This window comes from Camelus bactrianus, chromosome 6, assembly GCF_048773025.1.
Source record: "Camelus bactrianus isolate YW-2024 breed Bactrian camel chromosome 6, ASM4877302v1, whole genome shotgun sequence".
NCBI classification, from domain to species: Eukaryota; Metazoa; Chordata; class Mammalia; order Artiodactyla; family Camelidae; genus Camelus; species Camelus bactrianus.
Window position 1 is genome coordinate 47408803 of NC_133544.1, and position 25841 is coordinate 47434643.

A 25841-nucleotide genomic window follows, 5' to 3' on the forward strand; every position below is an offset into this window, starting at 1 on the left:
CATTCCCACCAACAGTGAATGATGTCTCTCTTTTTCACATCCTCACCAACATATTATTTGTGTTCTTTTTGATGATAGCCATTCTGAGAGGTGTAATGTAATATCTCATTGTGGTTTTAATTTGCATTTCTCAGATGGTTAATGATGTTGAGCATCTTTTCATATGCCTCTTGGTCATCTGTATGTCCTCTTCAGAAAAATGTCTGTTTAGTTTGTTGTTAGTGTGTAGAAGCTCAACTGATTTTTGTATGTTTACTTTGTATCCTGCAACTTTACTGAATTTGTTAGAATTGTTTATTCTAACCGTTTTTTGGTGGAGACTGTAAGGTTTTTTATATTAAATATCATGACATTTAATCATGTCATGACAGTTAATTCTACTTCTTTCATTGCAATTGTATGCATTTTATTTATTTCTCTTGTCTGATTTATTTGCCCAGGACTTCCAGAATGTTGAATAAAATTGGTGACAGTGGACATCCTTGACTTGTTCCTGACCTTAAATATGATGTGATCTTTGGGCTTGCTGTATATGGTCTTCATTATGACCAGGTATGTTCCTTCTATACTGAATTTGCTGGAAGGTTTTTTTTTTTTTTTAATCATGAAAGGATGCTGATTTTGTCAAATGCTTTTTCTCCATCTTTTGTGATGATCATATGATTAGCAACTACTTATTTGTTTACTATAGTCCTCTGGGGCTCATAAACGCAAACCTTGTTGGCTTTCAGAACTAGGCAATTTGAAAATCCAACCATCTGGTGATAGCCTTAAAAGTCGGGGCACTTGATTTATGGTCCAAACCCTTCATTTCTAGGAAGAAGCTGGGAGTTGGAGCTTCCTTCCTGATTGTATGGTGCTGTGCCTGGGGATAGGATTTATGGCAAGAGTGTATCTCAGATTTTCCTACCTATTTCTAGTATTTTCTCATCAACTTGGTTATAGGAGTCCTACTCAGCTAATTTCTGAATTTCTCTCAGAGGGAATTGCTCTATGTGTAGCTGTATATTAGTTGCATCTATGGGAGGAGGGAAATTCAGGAACTTCCTATGTTACTATCTTGGTCTGAACCCCAACTGGGACTTCTGCTGAGGAAAATCCCTGTGGGAAAGTTTTTACCTAAACATTCTGTTCCTTTAATATATATAGGGCTATTTGTGTTATCTGTTATAACATTTCTTTTCCTCTTTTTTATGTTCATAGAATCTGTAATGATATTCTGTCTCTAATTATGGTATAATTATTGGTCCTTATATCAGTAAATAGTGATAATTGATGTCTTCTTTCTCTGTCTCTATCTCTCTCTCTCTCTTTTTTTTCCAAATCAATCTGGGTTGAGGTTTGATAAACCTTTCATTGATCTTCTTAAAGAATCATCTTTTGGTTTCATTGATTTCTCTGTGTCTATATATTTTGTATTTTATTGACTTCTGCTTTCATCTTTATTATTTCTATCTTACTGCTTCTACTTTCTTGTGTATACTTTTTCTATTTTTCAGATGGAATCTGATGTCATTGATTTAGTCTTTACTACTTTTCTAATATGGTCCTTCAGTGCTGTTCATTTCTCTCTGAGTACTATTTTAGCTGTATTCTATAAATTCTAATTCCTTGTGTTTTCATGGTCATTCCACTCAAATATTTTATAATTTTGTTTTTGATTTATTCTTTGACGTATAATATTAAACATGTTATTTGATTTCTAAATATTTGGTGATTTTTTTCAGATTTCTTTTTTATATTAATTTTTCACTTAATTACTTTTTTTGTCATAAATTATACTTAGTCTGATTTGATCTTTTTAATTTATTGATACTTATGTCTAAGCATGTGGCCTATCTTGGTTAGTGCTCCATGCTGTGATATATTGTTTTTGGTTAGAGGGTTCTATAAATGTCAGTTTAAAAATTAAGAATTAGTTGATAGTGTTGCTTAGTTCTGTATCATTACTGATTTTAAATCCACCTATTCTGTAGATCACTGAGAAAGGTAAGTTGAAATCCCTGACTATAACTGTGGATTTGTCTATTTTTTTTTGAAGTTTTATATGCTTTTGCATCATGTATCTTGAAACTTTGATATTAGCTGCATAAATGTTTAGAATTATTGTCTTATTTTATCCCTGTTAATAGCCTCTCCTCAGTAACACTGTCACTTGTCTAGTTTAGATCCTTAATATCCTTTGCTTTGCTTACTGTGGCCATTATCTGCTATTTCTATTTCAGTCTTTCTTCAAAATAATCTTTCCTGTTATTGCCAGAGTTATTTTTTAAAACACAGTTCTGTTCATGCAGCCATTTGTTTGCAGAACAAAACTTATATTCCTTAAAAGAATATTCATGGTCCTTTACAACCTACTCTAACCTACTTATGTTACCCTCATTGAGTATAAAGGAGAAGTTATGATCATGACTGCCAGTTTGTAAATCCTGCCTCCATCACTTATGAGCTGTTTAGCTAGTTCAAGTCAGTTGATCTCCCTGTGCCTCAGTTTACTTATCTGAAAAAAAAGCATAATAAGAACAATACTTAACCATGGGATTATCATGAGTCGCAAAATAATTAATCCATATTACCTTCTTTGATCAGTACCTAGTGTACACTAAGCAACAGATGCCAGTTCCGGCATTCATTGTTGTTACCTGCATACTTGTCTTGTGACATTTCTTTTAGTATCTAAGTTCCTGTCATAGCTAGCAATGATCGTTATACTGCAGCACCTTGTATTTGTTCATTGCATTTTAGTCATTTGTATCCTGGAGAGTCTGGGTCATATTTAAAGGTTTTATTTTAGCAGGGAGTCACCCTGTTTTGGTTTATTGGCATATTGGTCCTGGCCTACTTTTGTGGACTGTGGATCCAGTGAAAAGTTAATTTTCAAAGACTTTGTCATGTTATTTTGGTCTATTATTTACCCTGAGACTTCCATTGGTTCTTGCTGGTGCCACCTATGGGAGCAAAAGGAGCTTCTCCTGGCCAGGTTGCCTAGTGCCTCTGGGTGGGAGAAAGGAGGTTCATTCTCACCAAGAAGAAGAGGCTTCCCTGACAGACAGTTATGAGGCAGAATCCCTCTTGCTGGTACCCCCTGCCACTGTCTCTGTCTGGAGAATAGGACATCTCAGGCCTGTGGAGACAGAGGCTTCTAGGCTAGACATTACTGTGATGGAATTTCATCTTGTTGGTACCACTGGTGTCTCTAGGTGAGAAATGTGAGGAGGTCTCAGGTCTGACTGGAGAGGAGGGCCCTTCCCTGGCTCATACTATCAGTGGGGCTCCTGATCCATCTCCCTGTCAGGTTCCCCCTGGGCTTGCCTAATCTTGATGGTACAGCTCCCTTCTGATCCCGGAGAGAAAGAATTCTACCTGGGCTGCCTTCTGTTGCTAGCTTGAGCATCAGGGAGCAGTGAGCCTGAGTCTGGCACTGGGAAGATGAGTCCCCAGAGCTCTTGGCTTTGAAGACCAGTGGGGATTAATTTGTTGAGCCCCTCAGGACTAGGGGAAATAGAGACTTCATTCTTAAAGGGCACATACAAAATCTTACGTGCACTGGGACCCAGGGAAAAAGCAGTAATTTGATAGGAGCCTAGGCAGACGTACCTGTGCTCTTGGAGAGTCTCCTGGATAGGCAGGGGAGGACTGTGGCTCACCCTGGGAATGTGGACATTGGTGGCAGCCTTTTTTGAGAACATTCTACCCTGTAAACGCTGTTGCTGGCAACTCCTATCTTGGTTCATTAGCAGTTTATCTGGCCCCACTCAATAGCCTATAGGCACTAGTGCTTGGACACCTCAGGCCAAACAATTAACTGGTCAGGATCATAGTGCACTCATCAGCAGACAGGCTGCCTAAGACTTCCTGAGCCCGCTGCTGCTTCTAGACACACCCCTAGACAAGGCCATGCCCACCAGAGGGCCAAGACCCAGCTAAACTCACCATTGGGCAGGCACTGGCCCTGCCTTCCAAAAAGCCTGCAGTAGCCTCTGGACCAGTCTCATACACTGGGGAGCAGACACAAAATGCAAATGCAGCGCACTCACCTTGGAACCAGCTGAGCCCTTGCCTTTCCACTAGTGGTACAATGCAAGCTTTGGGACACCCCAGGTCCCCAATCCCAACTGTGTCAGAAACTTCCGCTGCCCCAACAATGTGAAACAAGCTCTGGGATCTTTGCGACCTGCAGTCAGACTCCAGAATTAGCTCTGCCTGCCAAACTGGCTTCATCTACCAGTGGGTGGGCAATAGCCCTTGAGCCTTCAGGACCCTGACTCCACCCACCAGTGAGCCAGCACTAACCCTGGGGCCCCCTACGGTTCTGCAGCCAGATGCCTCATGACCAGGCCCCACTAAACAGCAGTCAGCAGCATCCACACAAGACAAGTCCTGGCAACCAACCAGGCTAGGGGCCAACCAAGCCCATGAAACACCAACATAAAAGAAGGACTCGTGCAGCCTTCTCAGGAGGAAACCCTAGAGCATATAGCTTAGATGATAAGAGGAGAATGCACTGCTGGGACAATAGGATGTCTCTTACAGAAGGCCACTTCACCAAGGTCAAGAAATGTAACTAACCTGCCACATACGTGAAAATAGAAATACCAACATAGACAAAATGGGACGGCAGAGAAATATGTTCCTGATGAAGGAAAAAAATAAAACCCCAAAGAAGAACTAAGTGAAGTGGAGATAATTTACCTGAGAAAGAGTTTAGAGCAACGATCATAGAGATGATCCAAGAACTCGGGAGAAGAATAGTTGCACAGAACAAGAAGTTAGACGTTTTTAACAAAGAGTTAGAAAATATAAAGAACTACTGAACAGAGATGAAGAATGTAGTAATTGCAAAGAAAAACACTAGAAGGACTCTATAGTAGAATAAATTATATAGAGGAACGGATCAGTGAGCTGGAAGACAGAGTAGTGGAAATCACTGCAACAGAACATAATAAAGAAAAATAGTGAAAAGAAATGAGGACAGTTTAAGAGACCTCTGGGACAACATCAAGCACAATAATATTCACATTATAGGTGTCCCAGAAGGAGGAGAAAGGGCTGGGGAGAATATTTGAAGACATAATATTTGAAAACTTTCCTAGCCTGGGAAAGGAAACAGCCTCCCAAGTTCAGAAAGTGCAGAGTCTTATATAGAAATTACCCCAATAGGAACACACCAAGACACATAGTAATCAAATTGACCAAAATTAAAGATAAAGGGGTAATATTGAAAGCAGCAAGGGAAAAGCAGCAAATAACGCACAAAGGAACCCACATAAAGCTATCAAATGATTTTTCAGCAGCAATGCTGTAGGTCAGAAGCGAGTGGAACAATATATTTAAAGTGATGAAAGGGACAAAATCTACAACCAAGAGTACTCTACCCAGCAAGGCTTTCGTTCAGATTTGATGGAGAAATCAAAAGCTTTACAGACAAGCAAGAGCTAAAAGAATTCAGCACCACCAAGACAGCTTTATAACAAATGTTAAAGGAGCTTCTCTAGGCAGAAAAGAAAAGGCCATAACTAGAAAATTACACAATGAAAAAGCTTACTGGTAAAGTCAAATAAACAGTAAAGGTGGAAATCCAGTATCCAAATAATGTCACAGAATAAATCATATTACCAGATTACTGCCTCATTTCCATTACTGTTGTGTTTTCTGAGCTGGCAGATGAGAAAAATGTGTTAGACTTAGTGTATCTTGACATTAGGATTTTATGAGGCTTCTTCTGATGACTGGAAAATATGGAGAACTCTAGGCTGGATATGACTTGATTTAGATGTTGTGTTGCTGAATTCACATGATAAAGTTTCAAATTAATGCACTGTTCTTGGCAGTGAAAAGAAATGAATTTGAGATTTATTATGGAGACACAAATGATGGCACTCAATCACTTACTGGATGCTAGTATCAGTGGGGAAAGGGACATTTCACCTGATTTCAAGTTTTGAAATCTAGGTATATGTGTATTCCATTCACTAAAATGGGAAAATAGACACAGAAACTCATGTTTGGGAAGAAAAGTTAGAGGTGACGATTTTAGGTTTGGTTATTCTGAGATTTAGGCGCTTGTGGGACATCCAGATGGAGATATTCAGTAGGCAACAGAAAATGTCTTCTATAGCTCAGGTGACATCAAACACCCCGTATGATGAGCAACAGTCACATTTAGGTCTAAGCAAGTGCCAAGAATTTCAGTTGTAGTAAAGAAAAAGGGGATACTACGTATCTCAAGGATAATAAATGACTGAGGAATAGTTTTTAAATGGGAGAGAATGAGAATATTTATGTTGTAAGGAGAAGATGCTGATAGATGGGAATATGTTAAGCTATATTTGAGGGTGTAATGAAAGAAAAAGAGGGCATAATTTAAAAAAGGAAAAAAGCAGTATCACAAGGCATAATGAAAAAGAATAGCTGAGGGAATGATATTCAGAGTACCTGATTAATGAAAATAGGTGTCTTAGAGGACTTCTTCCACTAAGACAACAGTAAGTAAAGATGTTGGAAGCAAGGAGCTAAAGCAGCCAGTTTGTGATTCATTTCTTCCCTGATTACCAGGGTGATGTTTCTGAGGGAAAGAGAAGACTAGTGATCTAGTCTCATCTTCTTATAAACATGGTAAATACACTAAATCTATTTTTTTAGGCAGAGAGTCCTTATCTATGGAATGCCCTTTAGAAGCTATCCCTGGCTTAGAATTGTTCATGGAAATGTATCTGGGATTTATGGATTTATGTGGTACAGCTCATGCAAAATGTCACATAAGTTCTGCAATTCTCTGGGGTATAAAATGGAGCTGTCTCATAATTGATCCCTCCTGATTACGTAAGATAAGCCACAAGTATCACTTAGAGACCTCATCTTTTCTTCTGGGTGGAATGGCTCCTGTCCACTGTGGAAAGGAAGGAGCTGGGGAGCCACATAGTATAACCCAAACTTCACCTTCCTTGTCTGTGCCTTTTGATTGCTTATGTGTTTGACGGTATTACTAAAAATTGATACCATGTAGAATCCTTGACTTGAGTGGTTTTGATTTGATAATTTGATACTATGTGTTATGTCTGATGTTAACTTGGTGGATTGCAGACACAGTAGGCTTCTGTTTTCTCCATGAATTTTGAGCATGTTTAAATTAGTTAAGAGTAAGTGGATAAGATGATATAAATAGAAGGTTGAATAAATATTTTGACTAGTATCTGCAGGAGAAAAGAAGGGGAACTTGACTGAGAAAATGTAAAATGATTGCAAAAAGGGATTGAGATCTAGCTAGAGAATGGGCAGTGTGATGTGTAATTAAGAACAGCTAGGTTGCACTAACAGAAACAGGCTATCTAGAATGTGAGGGAGGTGCCTGCCCTGCTCCACTCTGCACTAGAAAGCTATATTTCTTCTGGGCTGTGATTCTAGAACTAGAAAATAATTATGGGAGTCCAAGCAGATGTTAGAGGCATGTTTTTCACATGTTGAGCAGTGGAAAGATTGGAGATACTACCTGAGAATAAAAGAAGACCTCTGGAACAGGCCTCAGATGATTGAACTAGAACCAATGATTGGAACCATTTTATGACAATTTAATGATTTAATGAGATTTTTTTTAAAAAGCTGCCCAAAAGCAGAAAGTACAACCATAATTTGGAGATTTTACCACTCACTAGACATTTTACTAAAGCCGGACTGGGGTAAGGTCCCCAAATGTGTATTTTTTTTTAACCTTCCCAGTATATAATCTGTCACGTAGTCAGATTTGGGATTACTGAGCTGGTTACTGTAGTGAATATTTCAGCCTCTGATGGTTGAATTAGATGATAATAGAGATCCTAAGCTGAGATTGTGTGAGTCTGCAGCTGACCATATATAGAGACCAACAGGAGTTATTTTCAGTAAGTACTGTCCCCTTATGTAGGCTTTTATTATAGCTTTATGAAATAGTTGGATTCAGAATGATTCACTTATTTTCTGTCACTGCGCAACATGGTCTGCCCATTGCTTGAGAAATATGACTCACTTATGAGATCTTAATCAGATGGTGGGAAGCCTGACACAAGTGAAGCTACCTAGATACTCATCAGTGTTGTGTTGAGGTGTGTCTGAAGTACTTGAGTCAGAAGCATTAGCAGGAGTGCACTTCAAGGCTGAGATCTTGTGCCCTTGAGAATTCTAATTTTGGAAGGATTCAGTCCTGCCAGAGGATGGAGTTTGCCATGGGTCCTGGTCTGCCTTTCTTCATTGTCTCTATTTACCATTATGTTAATGTTTACACATCTGGATGTAGAATCCAAAGGAGTGGCTGAGAAATTTCTCTCTGCAATATCCATGAAAGGGAAATTTACTGATGACAGTTCTCTCTACAAAGTATGTTTTCAACAGTTCTAGGGACAATACTTTCACAGAGAAGAGGTCAAGTACTTCCTCCCGTGGTATCCTATAGACGTCAGCATTTTCGTAACCAAAAATACAAGGAGCCCTGCTCCTGTGAGGCCTGATGTGCTGAATTTAGCTTTTAACATTTTTTTTTTCTTTTAGTTATGTCATCCTCATGAAAGGATGCTGCTTTTCCTATAAGCTGTGATCACAGATCCTGGTTTTTTAGATACTCTCTTAACCAGTGTTTCCCAAACATGTCTGATGATAAGAGTCATCTGGGAACACTTGTTAAAAACACAGCTTCTCAGGTCTCACCCATGAAAATTCTGATTCAGTGACTCTAGGGTAGGTTTGATAATCTGTATTTTTAACAAGGTCTGCAGATGGCTCTCCAGGTTAGCAGTTCCGAAAGGTGGCTTCTAATTAGCATCCTCTAGAGAATGGATACACATAAAGATTCTTAGGTCCCAACTCATAAATACTGATTAAGAGTTTCTGAAAAAGGAGCTTGAGAAATCTGTATTTTCAGTTACCCCAGAGGAGTTGTGTATTTATATATGAAGCTTAAATACCTTAGGATTTTACTTCAAATAAGGGAGTATTTGATTTGGACCTGTAGGTATGGTTGCCCTATTATATATGGAAATAGTGCTATCTTTAGAATGAACCAAAGTGAAATCTTCCTGAATTGATGTCATTGACAAAAATTTAGTTTGACTGAAACTATACATCTCTAGAGTGTGATTTCTCAACCTCAGCACTAGTGACGTTTGAGGCTGGACAGTGCTTTGTTGTGGGAAGTTTCCCTGTGCCTTGCAGAATGTTTATCAGTATCTCTGACTTCTATGCACAAGATGGCAGTATTATCTCCTCACACTTATTACAACCAAAAAATATCTCTAGACAAGGCCATGTCCCTGGGGGCACAGTCACACTCAGTCAAGTACCACTGCTCTAGAGAAAGGGTAGAGCACTGATGGTAATTTAAACACACTTTGAAAGTCTTCATACTGTAAATAACAAGAGCTGCAGTAATCACCTGGTCTTTCATCCTGTGGCCTCTCCAGGTGTTCCAGAATATGATAGAGCCTCTCAGGCTTGATCTTGGTGGGATATCAATGTTGCCAAATATAGAAAGAGTGGGATATTGTTTCTTGAATTAAAAAAAATCTGTAGGTTAGGTGTTACTGGACTCTGGCCTGGATCTTGCTATTTAGACCAATTCATCATGATTTTATAAAAAGAAAAAAACCTCTTAATAGTGTAACCCTTTTAATACGCAAGAACCTTGAATATTTAGGTAGGTCCTATGGGCATGGCCTTTATATCTATCTTCAACCAAACAAGCATTAGGTACTTAGAGGTATTTTTTAATTAGGTAACTTCCAATTGTAATAAAAATGTATGATTGATAGAACAGTAATGTTTTAAAAGTGTTCAATGATTTGCTTATTTTATCTTTTATTTTGAAGACTTTATCGCAAAGAGTAAATTCTTAGTCAAGATTTGTCATTTATATGAACTTAAGTAATACGCTTTTATTTTACTCAGAGTTAGCAAACTACAAAGGTTGAGAGGACAGTCCCTAATACTACTCTTACTTCTGACCCCTATTTCAAGTTTTGGGGTGAGCTTTAAGTGACACCTTCAGGTTTGATAATTCACTAGAAGAACTCACAGAACTCACTGAAAACTATTAAACTCACAGTTACGGCTTATGACAGTGAAAGGATACAGCCAGAGGGAGAGACCCATAGGGCAGAGTCTGGGTAGTTTTCAGATGGGAAGCCTCCTTTGTCCTCTGGATATGTTACCCTTCTAGAATTGCTGTGTAACAATATGCACAAAATATTGCCAACCAAGGAAGCTCACCCAAGCCTCAGTGTTCAGGTTTTTATTGGGGGCTCCATTACATTGGCACAATTGATTGATTGATTGATTGATTGCCCATGTGTTTGACCTCAGATGCTAGATTGCGGATGCCACATGACCCAAACCTCACACCCTAAAACATGGTTGATCTTCCTGGCATAGCCAATCCCCAACCTAAGACTGTTGGGTGTAGCCAGCCTCACCCTAAAATATGTCATGGTCAGCCCCTGCCCTAAACAAAGACACCCCTATCAGATATTGAGGGCAATATGTTGAGGGCAAAGTCCAGACCTCTCTTTGGGTAAAGCCAAATTCTTTACTACACATATTTGAGCAATAGAAACCTACTTACAGAGACTGAGTTTGACATATATATGTGGTAAATTATTAAGGATTCAGTATGCTTCAGATATTTTTACATATATTATTTTTTAAAATCCTTAATCAATTTATAATATAAACAATAGTATCAGAAGATTATAAGCACAACAATTTGACCTCATGTGTTTTATTATTATTTTGATTTTTTAAATTTAAGCTCAAATTTAAATTAAAGTCTTCCTTTTAAATAGTAGTAAAATTTGCCTATTATGCAACATATGACTTGTCAAACCAAAGTCTTCCATTTCCTGAGACCATTGCTTCTCCTTTCCCATCCCTCACTTGATTATAGTTATAATTTTTTAAACATTTTTTATTGATTTATAATCATTTTACAGTTATAATTTTTTTAAAGTTAACTTTAAAAATTTCAAATTATTGTAAGTAACCTGATCCAAATCACACAGCTAGTACTTAATAAGCCAAGATTCAAACCTACTCTTTAGGTCCCCTGATTTCCCATTATTCCAAAGCTATATTATGTCATGGAAGGTAGTATTATTCATAGGATCCTTCAATTGGCTTAAAACACATTGGAAAATATTTCCAATGATCTGTGAGGATTCAATAAATGCTTGCAAAGGCTTCTGGTAGCCTGTCATGATAAATGAAATTGAGAAGCATGTTGTTTCTGTGTCTAAAATGAAAGTCCATGTGGCAAAACAGAAAATTTGTTTCAGCTAATGGTTCACGATTTTCCTGTTCATTGAAGAGGCTGCTTTACCATCTCAGAGACTGAATAAAATTTGGGTCATGATGGTCCCTTTTTCAAAAGAGCACAGTCTTACCAACTTCTTAACTGCCAACAGTGTATTTTTGTTCTTCCACTGACACTTAGGCACGATAACATTAGGAGGATTATTCTAGTTTATATCAATGTTATGGAACATTTCAGCTAAATCTAAAATGCTCTTAGAACTTGGAGAATCATTTGTGACTTAAAAAAAAAGTCTTGGTCTTGCTATTTAAATAATGATAAAATTTGCTTATTACTTGTCAGACCAAAATGTATTCCATTTTGCAAAAGCAAATGTCCTCCTCTCTTCTCCTGTACATAAACTATGATGATAATCTCCTTGTACAGTTTTGTAGTTAAAATTATTAAAATTATTCTGGCCCATCAGTCCTAGTAGCTGTTGAGTGACTTGGATAGTTTTAAGACATGCACAAAAGAGGTTTACTAATGGGCAGATAACCCCTGTAGATTAAGTTGAAAAAAAAAATCACAATGGTTCCTAAGTATCAGAGGTCATAAATAACACTGTTGAAAACCTTCTTGGTGACATGCAACCTCGGTGTCTTTGAAACATCTAATTCTGCAAGCATTGTTTGTCATAGCTTCTTTAAGAAATAGCTTTCTCAGATATACAGGGCTCCTTGAACACTGCCACAGGTAAAAGGGGTACATTAGGCATGAATATTAAGATAGTAATAATAATACCTTATGTTGCACAATTCTTTGCATTTTTCAGAATATTTTGAATATAGCTAGTCAACAAGAAAGAACAGTAAAGAGTTGTCACTGAGACTTTTAGCTGGTTGTCTTTGATGCCTTGTTCAGCGTCCTGCAGTTGTTTTAGCATAGGGATGTTTCAGAGGAAAAAGTGTCTGGCCTCCTGAAGAGATAATTTTTGTAGTTTCACTACCAGAAAACTTGTGCTTTGTATCCCAAATCACAGAATTTTCCTGAATTCTTTTTGTCTCTCACCAGTAAGGAAGAAATGCAGAAGGAAGGAAGTATGTAACCAACGATGACGGTGATAAAATGGAGAGGCAGTCAGGGTAGAATCCTTCCCTTAAATTCTGGTTCAGGGGTCAGATTCACTTGAATTATGTCAGGCACTTATTAAAAATACAGAATACTAAAGATGGGACTCAACGAATCTTTTATTTAATAAGTGGCTCCAGGTGATTCTCATGTGCTTGCAGATTTGAGAACCACTGCCTCAGTGAATCACATAACCTGAGAATTCTTTTTAGGGAGCAAACCTATCCACAATGAGTGAAGAGCTTAAGTTAGTAGATAGCCAGTATAGGGATGGGAATACTTGATATTAAAATTAAGAGGTGTAGAACATGGAGGTCACCTCTGTTGAGATTGGGGGTATCCAAAAAGAGCTTTATGCTTCCTACACCACAGAGAAGCATTTGCTAGAAGAGGAAATTGGCATATCCACATGATATAGTCAGAAGTGTCCCTCTTTCTTATCTGGTACCATGATTGACTGGAGATCTTGATAAAATTGCTCCTGTGAAACATTGAGAAATCATGGGACATCATTGAGCTTCCAGGGACTGTAAAGTCATGTAGAAAATTTTGGTAATGCCTATTGTAGATCATATGATTTTTCAGCACTTTGCTCCTTCTTTCTTTTAATTTAAATTTACAATGTTAAATTGTATGTTTGAATGCTACAAATGTTAGGCTGTCTAATAGGTTATATTTCCCTATGTTTCTAGATGGGGGCTCATACTAGTGTATATGACAATTTCTCTTTGTCATCATGTAACCCAGCTCCATCATGCATCTGGCTAAAGGTTTATATATATTATATAATTTGATTCTTATAGCTCTGAAATTGTACTTTACAGGAACCTAGATTTGACTGCATGAGCCATGAACTCAGTCACCTTGTACTGGGGATACAGAGATAAGGGATTAGTCCCTCTTACTGAAATGGGGGGAAAAATGAATAAATGCATTATTACTGTACAATATGATGGGAACTATGAAAGAGGTTAATGCAGGTCACCATGAGCTCATAGAGAGGTTACCAGGTCACTCTGGAGACAGAGTAGGGAAGGATTTCATGAGGAGGTGTCTCACAAAGGGATATGCTAGCCAACAGGCACATGAAAAAAATGCTCAATATCATTAATTATCAGATAAATGCAAATCAAAACTACAATGATGTATCACCTCACACCAGTCAGAATGGCCATCATTAAAAAATCCACAGATGATTAATGTTGGAGAGGGTGTGGAGGAAAGGGAACCCTCCTATGCTCTTTGGTGCAGCCAATATGGAAAACAGTATAGAGATTCCCAAAAAAACTAAAAGTAGACTTACCATATGATCCAGCAATCCCTCTCCTGGGCATATATCCAGAGGGAATTCAAATTCATAAAGATACCTGCACCTCAGTGTTCATAGCAGCACTATTTACAATAGCCAAGACATGGAAACAACCTAAATGTCCATTGACAGATGACTAGATAAAGAAGATATGGTATATATAGACAATGGAATACTATTCAGCCATAAAAAAGTCATTTCCAACAACATTGATAGAACTGGAGATTGTGATACTAAGTGAAGTAAAACAGAAAGAAAAAAAAATACCATATGATATCACTTATATGTGGAATCTAAAAAAAGACACAAATGAACTTACTTACAAAACAGAAACAGACTCACAGACAGAAAACAAACTTATGATTACCAGGGAGGAAGAGGGTGGGAAGGGATAAATTGGGAGTTCAAGATTTGCAGATACTAACTACTATATATAAAACAGACAAACAAGTTTCTACTGTATAGCACAGGAAACTATATTCAATATCTTGTAGTAACCTATCATGAAAAAGTATATGAAAAGCAATATATGTATGTAGATGTATGACTGGAAACATGATGCTGTACACCAGAAATTGACACAACATTGTAAACTGACTACACTTCAATAAGAAAAAAAAAAAAATAGAGATTGCTAAGCATAGAGGTTTCCTAGGCAAATGAGGGAGTGGTGCTGGTTTTCAGCCAGAAGGAGCAACATGAGAGGTAAGGTAGCAGGCGATAGAGAGTACACAACATCCTGCATCTTTGAATAGTTCAGTTTGTCGGGGCATAGATTTTGAGGGTAAGAATGGTGAGAGATGCTGCTGCTGGAGAAGTAGACAGCAGGTTTTGAAAGGCCTTATTTACCATCATAATAAATTTGGATTTTTATCATGATGCTAGTGGATGCCTCCTGAAGGATTTGAATCAGGAAGTTTAACAATGATTAGATGTGCAGCTTAGAAAGAATTTCTCTGATGGCATTATAAAGATTGTATTTCAGTCAGAGGATTGGGGATATAGGGATACTTATTGGATGGCGACTGAAATAATTCAGATGAGAAATGAGGATGGAGGTAAAGCATTGACAGCAGGAGTAAAGAAGTTATGAGAGTGACCGGCTATTCAGGAGAGGGAATAGACAGGATTTGTTGGTAGACTGGATAGGGGTGACAGAAAAGAGAAGGGTTTATGAATACTGTGAGGATGGAGGTGTCATAAGATGGGAAATCATGGTGAGATTAGCAGGTTTGGAGTAAGAATATAAATTGAATTGGAGGCATGTTGAATTTTAAATGCTTATGTAATATTCATATGGTGATGAGAACTTCATGAGATCATCTGGGAAGCAGAGGCACTGTGTAACAAACATAATGACGGTGACTGTGCCAACAGAGAGTTAAACTGCTGTAGTAGCAGTGGATTTTGTCAAAAAGGCAGTTTTTCTTTGGTTTTAATTTTTGATTTTGGTGAAGAATTGCAAATTTTACAGTGATACTGGACACAAGGAACAATGGCTTCTGCTTCACAAGTTTGCAGCTCATTTAATACATTGCTAGGTTTTTGCTGTGTCTGGTGAACAAAAAATTTTTCTCTGAGAAGTTGTGTTGCTTGCCTTGGGATGGTGAACGAGGCTTTCATAATTGAGTGCAAATAATTAAAAGAAAAAGAGAAGGGAGGAAAGGAACAAGGTAAAAATCAAACCAACAGAGAAAGACTTCCAATTGCTCCAGGCAACATCTAAAAAGATGGACAAGGTGGCTCTGTAGCGCAATGGATAGCACATTGGACTTCTAAAAAGATGGACAAACCAGAGTAGCATATTGTAAAGACATCTAAGAGGAGGAGAACATATCAGAGATACTAGTCAAAACAACAGACAAACCAAGGAAAATAAAAAGTAAGTAATACCGACTTTAGTTAGTTACACAGCTTTAGTATGTGAGATTTTAGTAAAAGTAGGCTCACTGAGTGATATGGGGAAAGAGATCAAACTACTTAGATGAAGAAGAAAATATGGCTTAATTAAGAAATGACCAAGACAGTCTTAATGCTCTCCTTAATTTAACTAAACTTTAGACAGGTTTCTTCTTGACTGCCATTCTCTTAGGATATTTATAAAACCATTAGCAATTGTAAATTCTTTCTCTGCTCTTTCTAGATGTAAATCTTCCAGCCTCTAATAAGTTTTACAACGTAGGAATGTCTTTATGAAGGACTTAGGAGCCATCCCTTTGAAATTTGATTAAGGAAGACAGTCCCCTATTTTTCAGTCTCTCTGGGAGGATAGAAGCCTAACTTTAATTAGCATCAATTAGCAAACACAGATGGCTTAATCAAATTGACCAACCTCCTCACTCCCCAGTGTCTTCCAGGACTATCGCACTGACTTACTCAATGCTTAAAAACCCTCCGCCTTTTATTTCATTGGAGTTCAGTATCTTTGTCCCATTCCAGTAGTCTTGATACCTATTGTAATTATCTTGAATCAAGTCTTCCTTGCCTGTTTAACTCCACTATGGGCAATTTTTCTTTAACAGAAGTAATAGAGAAGGTAGATTTTTCTTTCAGGAAGCATAGCAGTGAAGGCAAGAAAGAGGGTATAATGTGAGGAAGACTTAGTGTCAAAGACTTGCTGTTTACAAAGACAAGTGAGACATGGCCATGTTAATATATCTGGATGATAGAGCTACACCTGTAGAGCTATACCTTCTAACTCCCATCTTGGGTCTTCATGCTTGACTCAATGTCTTGGAACTCTTGACTTTTACCTCTGGCTTGGTATCTGGAGTCCAACTATTGGCTGATGAATTCATTGATAGTATTTATATCACTCCCACACTTGGGTTGGCTATCTTTTAAAAATATACAGTTGTCCCTCAGCACCCTCATTCATCCCAAACCCATGTGTCCTGCATGTTTAAAGAACTGCTTATCAAATTTAACTGACAGTTGGCTGAATCCGCAGATGCAGAAGCTGAGAATGTGGAAGGCCAACTAACTTGTATTTCTTGTTTTTAATCTCAGACCAGTCCTCTACTCTCCAACACGACAGAATTGTTAGTCTCTCCTCAAGCACTTTCCCTTTCTCTGAGTTTATTATACTCCACAACTGTCATATTCAGAATTATACCTTTAATATTTAACATTAAAACCATATAATTAACATGAAAATATATATTAATGTGAGCTTAAAGTGATTGCTATATTTTATCTGATAGTGTACTTTTTTTCACTCATCATCCATCCATCCATTCAGATAACTAACAAATATTTATTTTGCCAGGTACTATGTTTGGCTCTGGAAATATAGAAATGATTAATAATACTATACAAAATCTGTTGAGTATGTGTTATGTGCCAGATGTTATGCTAAGTATTTTACATGCATTCATTCATTTATTCCACAAAGCTCTAATAATAATAAGTTATATTAAGGAACTGGCTGGCAAGTCAGAAAACTGCAGGACAGGCTAACAGATTGGGGACCCAGGGAAGAGTTGATGTTATAGCTCAAGTCCAAAGACAATCCTGAAGCAGATTTCCCTCTTCCTTTTTGGTCATCGGTCTTTTTTTCTTGAGGCTTTTAACAGATTGGGTGAGGCCCACTAACATTATGGAGAGTAATCTGCTTTACTTAAAGTCTACTGATTTAAATGTTAATCTCATCTAAAAAATAACCTCTACTGTGATATCTAGACTGTTAGTTGACCAAATATCTGGGTGCTATACATAGCCAGGTTGATGCATAAAATTAATCATTACACTGCTTTACATGTATTATATCTTTACATCTTTTAAGAATCTTATGAGGTATTATTATCAATGCTGTTTTACAGATGAAGAAATTGGCTAGAGGACAAGTGGTTTTCCTTGGAAGAGTTAGTAAATTATAGGACAGGTATTTAAACAGGTGATCTAATTCAAAGCCAACACTCAAAATTACAAACTTTCCACTTGCAGATGAAGAAATTAAGGAACAGAGAGGTGAAGTAACTTTCCCATGTTATTACATTAGTAGGTAATGGATTCAGAATTTGCAGTCAAATGCTTTTCCACTGAGCTATACCCCTGTGCCAGGATTCTGAATTTGAACTCATATCTGACTGTAAAATCTCTGTTGTTAATAACTACACAATAAATGTTAATATTTAATCCCTAGGCAGTTCTCAGTCTATGGGGAATCATATGTGAAGACAAATAATTTGCATTAATAGAGAGGGAATAATTAACTCTATTTGGAGAATCTTCCAGGGGAAAAAAGGCTTTGAAATTAGTAAGCCTTTTTAAAAAAAAATTTCAGAGTTATTTATTTAATTGTTTATAGTTGAAGTATAGTTAGTTAACAATGTTATGCGAATTTCTGCATAAGTTTTCAGTCATACATATACATACATATATTGCTTTTCATATTGTTTTTCATTTTCGTCATAGGTTACTACAAGGTATTAGATATAGTTCCCTGTGCTATACAGTATAGACTTGTTGTTTATCTATTTTGTGTATAGTAGTAGCTGCGAATTTCAAAATCCCAATTTGTCCCTTCCCACCCCTTTTCCCCTCTTGGTAACCCATAAGACTTTTTTTCTATGTCTGTGTCTGTTTCTGTTTTGTAAATACATTTGTGTCTTTTTTTTAGATTCCACATGTAAGTGATATCATACGGTATTTTTCTTTCTCTTTCTGGCTTACTTCATTTAGTAAGACAATGAAGGTATGTCCATGTTGCAGCAAATGACATTATTTTATTCTTTTATGGCTGAGTAGTATTCCATTGTATACATATACCACAACTTCTTTATCTAGTTATCAGTTGATGGACATTTAGGTTATTTCCAAGTCCTGGCTATTGTAAATAGTGCTGCTATGAACATTGAGGTATATGTATCTTTGTGAATTAGAGCTCCCTTCAGATGTATGGGCAGGAGTAGGATTGCTGGATCATACGATATGTTTATTTTTAGTGTTTTAAGGAATCTTCACACTGTTTTTTATAATGGCTGCACCAAACTACATTCTAAGCACATTCTAGAAAAGATTATGGCAGGTGAAGGGTACTGAGTATAAAATAGCTAGGGGTATTTGGAAAAGTGGAAGCATTTTGGTATTGCTTCCTCCAGTATGAAGTCCCTGTGGATGTTAAGATGGGTAGAGTTGGAGATCAGGAGATGAGGATGGCCATCCCACCCAGTTGGGTGGGATTGGATTTTATTTTGTGGTTGGGAGGAAGCCACGAGGAATTTTGAACATGGGAGAGGTATTAGTAGACTTTAGTTTTCAAAAAAATTTGTGAAGGACTTTGAAGTAGACCAAAAACATTATGAGATGTCTTCAATCAAGATATATGTGTTGTCTAGAGCACGCACTTCTCAGTTATATGATTGTATGGAGTTTGCATCTTTCATTATCTGAGCTATTTAAAACTGTAAATTGTAGATCACAGCAACACAAATGACTCTTGCCCATAGATGTGCAAATGAATTCTGTCTGGTGGAAGGAAAATCAATTTCCCTCTCTACTGTGGAAAAAGCAAGTTTTGCAACTATTTATACATGTAGTTCAGCATTCTTGATTAGCCTATATGTGTGATACTTTGAATACTCCTTTGAGCCCATTCCAACATCTTATTGGTCTCCTCATTAACTAATTAGTTAAATAAAATGCTTGATTCATGTTCATTTTATATTTGTATAAAAGTCATCATTTCAGTCTTTAATTATGTTCTTTAACAGATTTGTCCTAAGGGATGAGATGATAATCTGTACTAAGGCAGTGGTAGCATGCAGAGTTAGAGGGAAGTTGATAAAGTAGGGTTGGCTTTGGGGTGTATACTGACAAGACCTAGTGCTCTGATGAGATATGGGAAATGAGGATGTATGAGCATTCAAAAATGATTCCCAAATTTCTGGCACGGTTGATTGCATAGATAGCAGTTTCTTCAAAATATGACCCATGGAGAAAAAGATATCAAGGCAGGCATTACAGTGGGTTATTAGATATTTGGTTGTAGAGTTCAGAAGTATCTGAGGCTAGAAGTTCTGATTTGGGACTCATATTTATACATGCAAATGTACAGAATAGATTGGAACACAAAGGAAGAAATGTAAGGTAAAAATAACAAGCAGGTCCAGTATAGAGCATTTTATGGATGAGCAGAGTGAAAAGATCCAGTAAAAGGAATTGAAAAGAAATCTCTTTTATTTAGGATTGTATAATAGAAGCCAAAGAAGGGCAATGCTTTAAGAAGGAAAGTCTAATCAATAGTGTCAAATGCTAGAAATTTCAGCCCATTGGATTTGGCAATGTGGACGTCATTGGTGGCCATTGCCAAGAAAGTTGAACTGTCAAGATGAGAGGATAGAAGCAAATTGCATGACAGTGTTGGGAGTTAGATAATTGGACAGAAAACAAAGAAAGCTGTGGGAAAGGAGGTAGGGATAGATGCAGAATTAAGGGAGAAATTTTTAAGACTGAACATAGAATAAGGAGAAAGGGTAATTTGAAAACAATGAAAAGAGAGAGGGAATAATTGATAAAAATCAAGCTTCAAGTTAGATGGACGTACATAAGACTCAGAGTCCAAGTAGGAGTATCAACCTACAAAAGGAGGAAGAACATGTTTCACCCTCATACTCTAGAAAGGGGAAATAGCTCGGAGCAGCACAGGTACCCTTTCAGGCTGGAAAGCAGGAAGGTGAGATAAATCTTACTTGATGACTTTTAGTATCATGTACTCAGAGTAGAGAGTGGAATTCAGAGGAAAGGCAAAACTATGGCTAACCTTTGAATTAACTGGGAGTGGAAACTAATGAAAGATAAAATCTACATGGTAAAATTAGTCTGTTAAAAGTAGCTTTGGTTCTGATGTAGTGCTTTTTCCAGTGTTTTGTGAGTGTGGGACAATTGAGCCATGAATGGTTGCTAAGAGATTTGCCTACTCTTTTTTCACCCTCTTGTACTTTTTACTGTTATTCTTTATAGTATATTAGAAAATTATGGGGGCAAGGATTAGTCCACCAATATCTGAGATATGTGTAGCTGGCAATAGTCACTCTTAACAGTGTAGCATGTCATTTTAGATCCATGATTGGAAACACTGGGTCATGAGATGATGTAGTAGTATAGAACAGATCATTTTCAGTGGGGTAAAAATGTAACAACAAGCTGTGGGCAGGTGAGAACAAAGTAGTTACCTAGGTTAGGAAAGGCAGATGGAGAAGGCACTAAGAGTGAAAGATACCATAAAGAGAGAGGATGTTGCCAAGGATGGACTTAATCTCACAACTTTGCTTAGAAACAGCCCAGGATATGGCTAATGATGTTTATTTACCCCTAGCAGTGCAATATTCAGAGATAAAGACCTAGAACTATTAGAATGATTCTTTTCTGTGTATGTTATCCCAGAGTACTTTAGTGTTTTATACAGAATAAGTGATAGAAAGTACTGAAATTCTTGTGGCAACATCTTATTCAGAAACCCTCTGATTTTGAAATGAGGATTTTTTTTTAAGATTCTAAGCTGCAACTATAATAAAGAATTCGGAAAACTGCTTGACTTCAGAAAGTTCTAGCCACTGGAAACAGCTTGATAAAGTTTCTACTTGGTAATAGAATTTTCATGTGAAAATGTTTCATGTGAAAACACTTACAGAGATGTTTTTTGAAAGATTTTATCAACTAAGCCAAATGTGGGGGAAAAGTAATTCTCACAGAGCTGATTTTTTAGGAGAAACAGATATGAATTACTTTTAATCCATGAATCATTAAGAATAGGATGTATAACATACACATGACACTTTTCATGTGTAAATTATTATATTTTAATGAGTTGAATATTTAGTTTCACAGGATTAGGTAATCGTTTTCAAAAGCTGAAGCAATGATTTTATCTCTCAGGAGAACAGCTTTGTGACCAAGAAGACCTAGTATATATCAAATACTTACTCTGTGTTGGACATTGATCTAAGTGCTTTACGTGTGTTAAATTGTTTAGTCCCCATAACCACTCTTTGAGGCAAAGTACTCTTATTCTTATTTTACAAATGCAGAAACTGAGCCATAGATTCAAAGACATAGCCTATTGTGAACCTTCAAACCCAGTTCCATTGGTGCACTTGTGAACAGTCTTGCCAACTGCTTGCTTCCCTGATCACTATGCATTACCTGTTACCAGGAACCTCTGCACTTGTAGCTCAGGCTGTTTTTTATCTTCCTTCTTCTGGTGTTGTGATTCTCAAACTTTAGTGCACTTAGACTCAAGAGAGCTTAGAAAGAAATTAGATTCTAGGATCCCAACCCCAGAAATTCTGATTCTAGAAGTCTAAATGTGTCCCATGAATTCATACTCTAAACAGATTATCCAGGTAACCCTGAAGCTGGTGGTCTGTGGACCACACTTTAAGAACTGTCTTAGGGATGAAACTAGTTTTAGTGTCTGGTCTTTTCCGGTGTGTCCTGCTGTGGAAAACTGGGATGTGATGGATTAAATCCCACAGTCAATGTCGTATAAGTTTGTTTTATGACTAAAAATGAAATGTTGGGTAATTTTCATAGTTACATTAGTAATATCTTTTAGAAGCCCTTCTATTTTTATTAGACATTTTAATTACATAAATATGTTGGCTGAGTCAGGCTTGTTGTGAAATCTTTAAAGTTTATATAATAGACAGTTCTGGCCCAAACCATGACATTATAGCTTATTCAAAATTTACCTTGGGAAACACATTAAGAGAAATATCATGAATTTACTATTCTTTCCCCCTACTGTTGATATTAAAGTGTGCTTTTAAAATTATAACTGCATTTATACCATTAGGTGCATGTGCATTTACTATATATATATATACACATAGAAGTAATCCATTTCTACTTCTTCAGTTTTCATCTTTCATTTTCAGTTTTCTAATAAAGGTGCATCTTTCTATCAAGTTCAGGAATCCAATCTCTTATCTAGTGTTGAATTAGCCGATAGGGGAACATAGGCTGTTTCTTAATATCAGATACTGTTTGGAAATAAAGCTCTGTGCTGGTCAATATCATAGTGTTGAATTTTGGTGGTAGCAGCGATGCTTGGGTGCCAGGCATTTAGGGATTTCATACTAGCTTAGAAACATAGAGCATGAGCCAGGTAAGGTAGGTCCTGAGGAAATTGATTGGCCTCTACAAGCTATTTCTCATAAGGCAGAAGGGCAGTCAAATGGACAGTGTAGATGTAGGGCAAGCCCAGGTGTGGATTGGACCATCCACAACACCAGCCTAATAACTAATTGGTATCAGGCTGATCCTGACCTAGCAACAGAAGTTGTTCAGGAAATGGTAATACTTGAAATCAGGTGGATGATGACATTGCTGATGTAGATGATCTGTCCATTCAAGATAGAACCCCAGTCAAATTCTGCTAAGAATGGCAAGGGTTTGATGTGATGATGATGGTGAAGAAAAAGTTTGTAGGCTTTGAGTACTATAAGGTAACCCAAGACTCATCCCAGATTTAATTCTAGATAGATATTGATATAATTTATCTTGGTAAGAATTATTTAGAAATTAGGGTTGGTGATCTGGACTGCCAGAAAAGGCTTTTTGGCAGATATACGTGAGAATCTGGAAGATAGAAATGAACTACATGATGACAGAAGCTTTCTCTTTGCTATCAGTAAAATTAATGACATAGCTTTAAAATAAAAAACTATGGCATTTACCCAAATACTTCTTCTAAGTTCTAAGGAGACAAGCAAGTTAGGGTGCCTACACCACAATGAATAAAAATATGTATATATATAAAAGACAAGGTAAAAGGAAATAAGGGAGAATAATAAGGTGAGGCTATAAGAAAAGTAAATAGAGTCCTCAAAATCCTATAACATTCTCACAGTGTCTAAAGTTAAGACAACAAGTCAACCCTAAGTTTCCTAGTAAGTCAAAAGAAAGTGGGAATTAGGACAAATTGAATGAGTCATATTGTTCATAGGATAAGACATAACTGCTTGAGGGGATGCCCTGGCCTTGAAGTTTAGGGAAAATTTCTCCCATGCTTGTTATAAAGGAGACATAGAGTAACTAGTGGATAATAAGATTTTTCTTATAGCAGTTCCTGATAGCGTTTTTCCACATAGGATCAATCATCAAATGAAAGCATAATTTAATAAAAGGAAGGCTCAGATAGTATAGCCTGGATTGATCCTTGGATGACATGCAGAAGATCAAAGGAATAGAAGAATTTTACCCCCTATAGATAAATAAGCAGGAGTTGCTCCACAGAATGGCTCAGGCCAAAATGGCTTCTCTTATGTCAAGAAAGCCATGCCTGGTTCTCTTGCTCCAGGGACCCCCTACCCTATCTGCTTACACTACCTTAGCCATTAGAGTGTTACCAGTGCCTGTAGAAGAAGAAGATCTCTCTTTAATTTAGTCAGTATAGGGCTTCTGTGACAGAGAGTGCTGATAAGGCCTGACAAAATCCTTGAGTGGAGTTATTCCGTGGTGGTGGAGAAAATATTCCTATGTCTTAAATATTTGCTAGATGGCGGATATAGTTCTCATAATTTATTAAAATTAAGCAGTTTAGAAAAAAAAATGTTAAAAATGATCCAAGGCTTAGCCATCATCCTAGGGTAGGGAGTGCCCCACAAATTTCTGGGCAAGTAACTGTTAAATCTTCAGTATAACCAGCATGGTAGATTCAATTTTTAAATATATTTTCCATGTACACTTAGAATCATTGATAATTAGTCTATGATCTGGGTCTTTTAAATAAATTTATAGAATATGAATTATACTTTTTATGTTAAAATTATATTTTCAATTATTAAAGAACTTTATATTTCTTTATACTCCTTTAAAGAACTGTTAGTCACATCTATGATTTATTTGATTCTGGATTCTTTGTCAGGGTTCATTACTGGTGTGGTAGGCTTTCAGTGCCAGTTTTGATTCACTTTATGGCAATCTAATTCACAAAATGATTTCCAGAAAGTCATCATGATAAATAAGCAGGAGTTGCTTGTATATTTTGTCTTCCTGGTATAAACCTTGGCATCTTGCAAAACTCTATGCTCTCAAGAAATACTGTTCATGCACACATAAATGTAAGGTTGAAAAATGTTTGTGTATATATACTGTTAAAAAAATAACTCCACAGTTGTTCATTTTATGCTTTAGAAACAAACCCTGAAGGGTACTGATAAATTGCCTTAAGGTGATTTTGCTTTTAGGCAGTATATCCTAATGCATTTCTAGTATGGAGTCATATATTCTTCATTTCATAAGGATACTGCCCTGGTGTCTGAGGGCTCAAGGTTTATAAAAGAACTACATGGAAGGCTTAATCAGATAAGGCCTCTTGGAGGAGCAAACTTTTAAGCTTGATCCTGAAATGATTAATAAAAAAGGATATTCCATGGGATGCAAAAGACGTGGGAAAGTAAAGATGGAAATTTAAAGTATCCTCTGGGATGACAGGAAGGAGGAACACTGAGGTAAGTTACATTTAAGGAGTTAAGAATGAGAGGAAGGAGCCCTGGATAACAATGCAGAGTCTTGAGGAAAGGATTGAAGCATTTAAATTGGACTCATAGGCAGTGGAAAATTATATCCTTACATATTTTTGTGTAGCAGGAGTGGTGGAAACAAATGAAAGACTAATCTGTGTGGGACAAGATAAGAGTAATAGAGGGTTGTTTAGTAAATTTCGCATTCAAGTCCCTCTGTTTGGCATTAAGATACAGCAATGAATAAGACATAATTCCATCCTTCAAATCAGTTTGGTCATAGTCTTTAAGAGGAGACTGGAGTATAGGTAATACAAAGAGAAGTGCTATATGAACATAAAGAAATTTTGAAAATTTACTTTTAATTTGAGGACCTGAAGAGCATTTAATGAAAGAGGTGACTTTTAAGTTACTCTTCGAAAGATTAATGGGATTTCAATTGGCACGGGTAATAGAAAGACATTCTAGGTGGAAGGACTAGGACTGGCCAGGGGGAGGGGTCAGCAGAGACAGGACAGTTGATTAATGATTAATGCACTGGAAGGATATGTAAAATATTGAGAGGTGTTTTAAACCCCATGTAAAATCACAGTGTCTTTAAATCTACTTGTAGATCAAAGCTGGGTAAATGGGAAGACTTTGTTCAGTTTTCCAGTAACTCCCCCCCATCTTTTGTTTTTTA

General features: G+C 37.0%; 1 protein-coding gene across 1 annotated transcript in view; it reads left to right on the forward strand.

The window, feature by feature from the left end:
- LOC123611833 (uncharacterized) overlaps positions 1–25841 on the forward strand; it is an 853613-nt gene that overhangs the window by 282828 nt on the left and 544944 nt on the right. The window contains exon 6 of the mRNA XM_074366584.1: positions 441–552. The gene's annotated coding sequence lies outside the window, so the exon portion shown is untranslated. The remainder of the gene's footprint in view (positions 1–440; positions 553–25841) is intronic.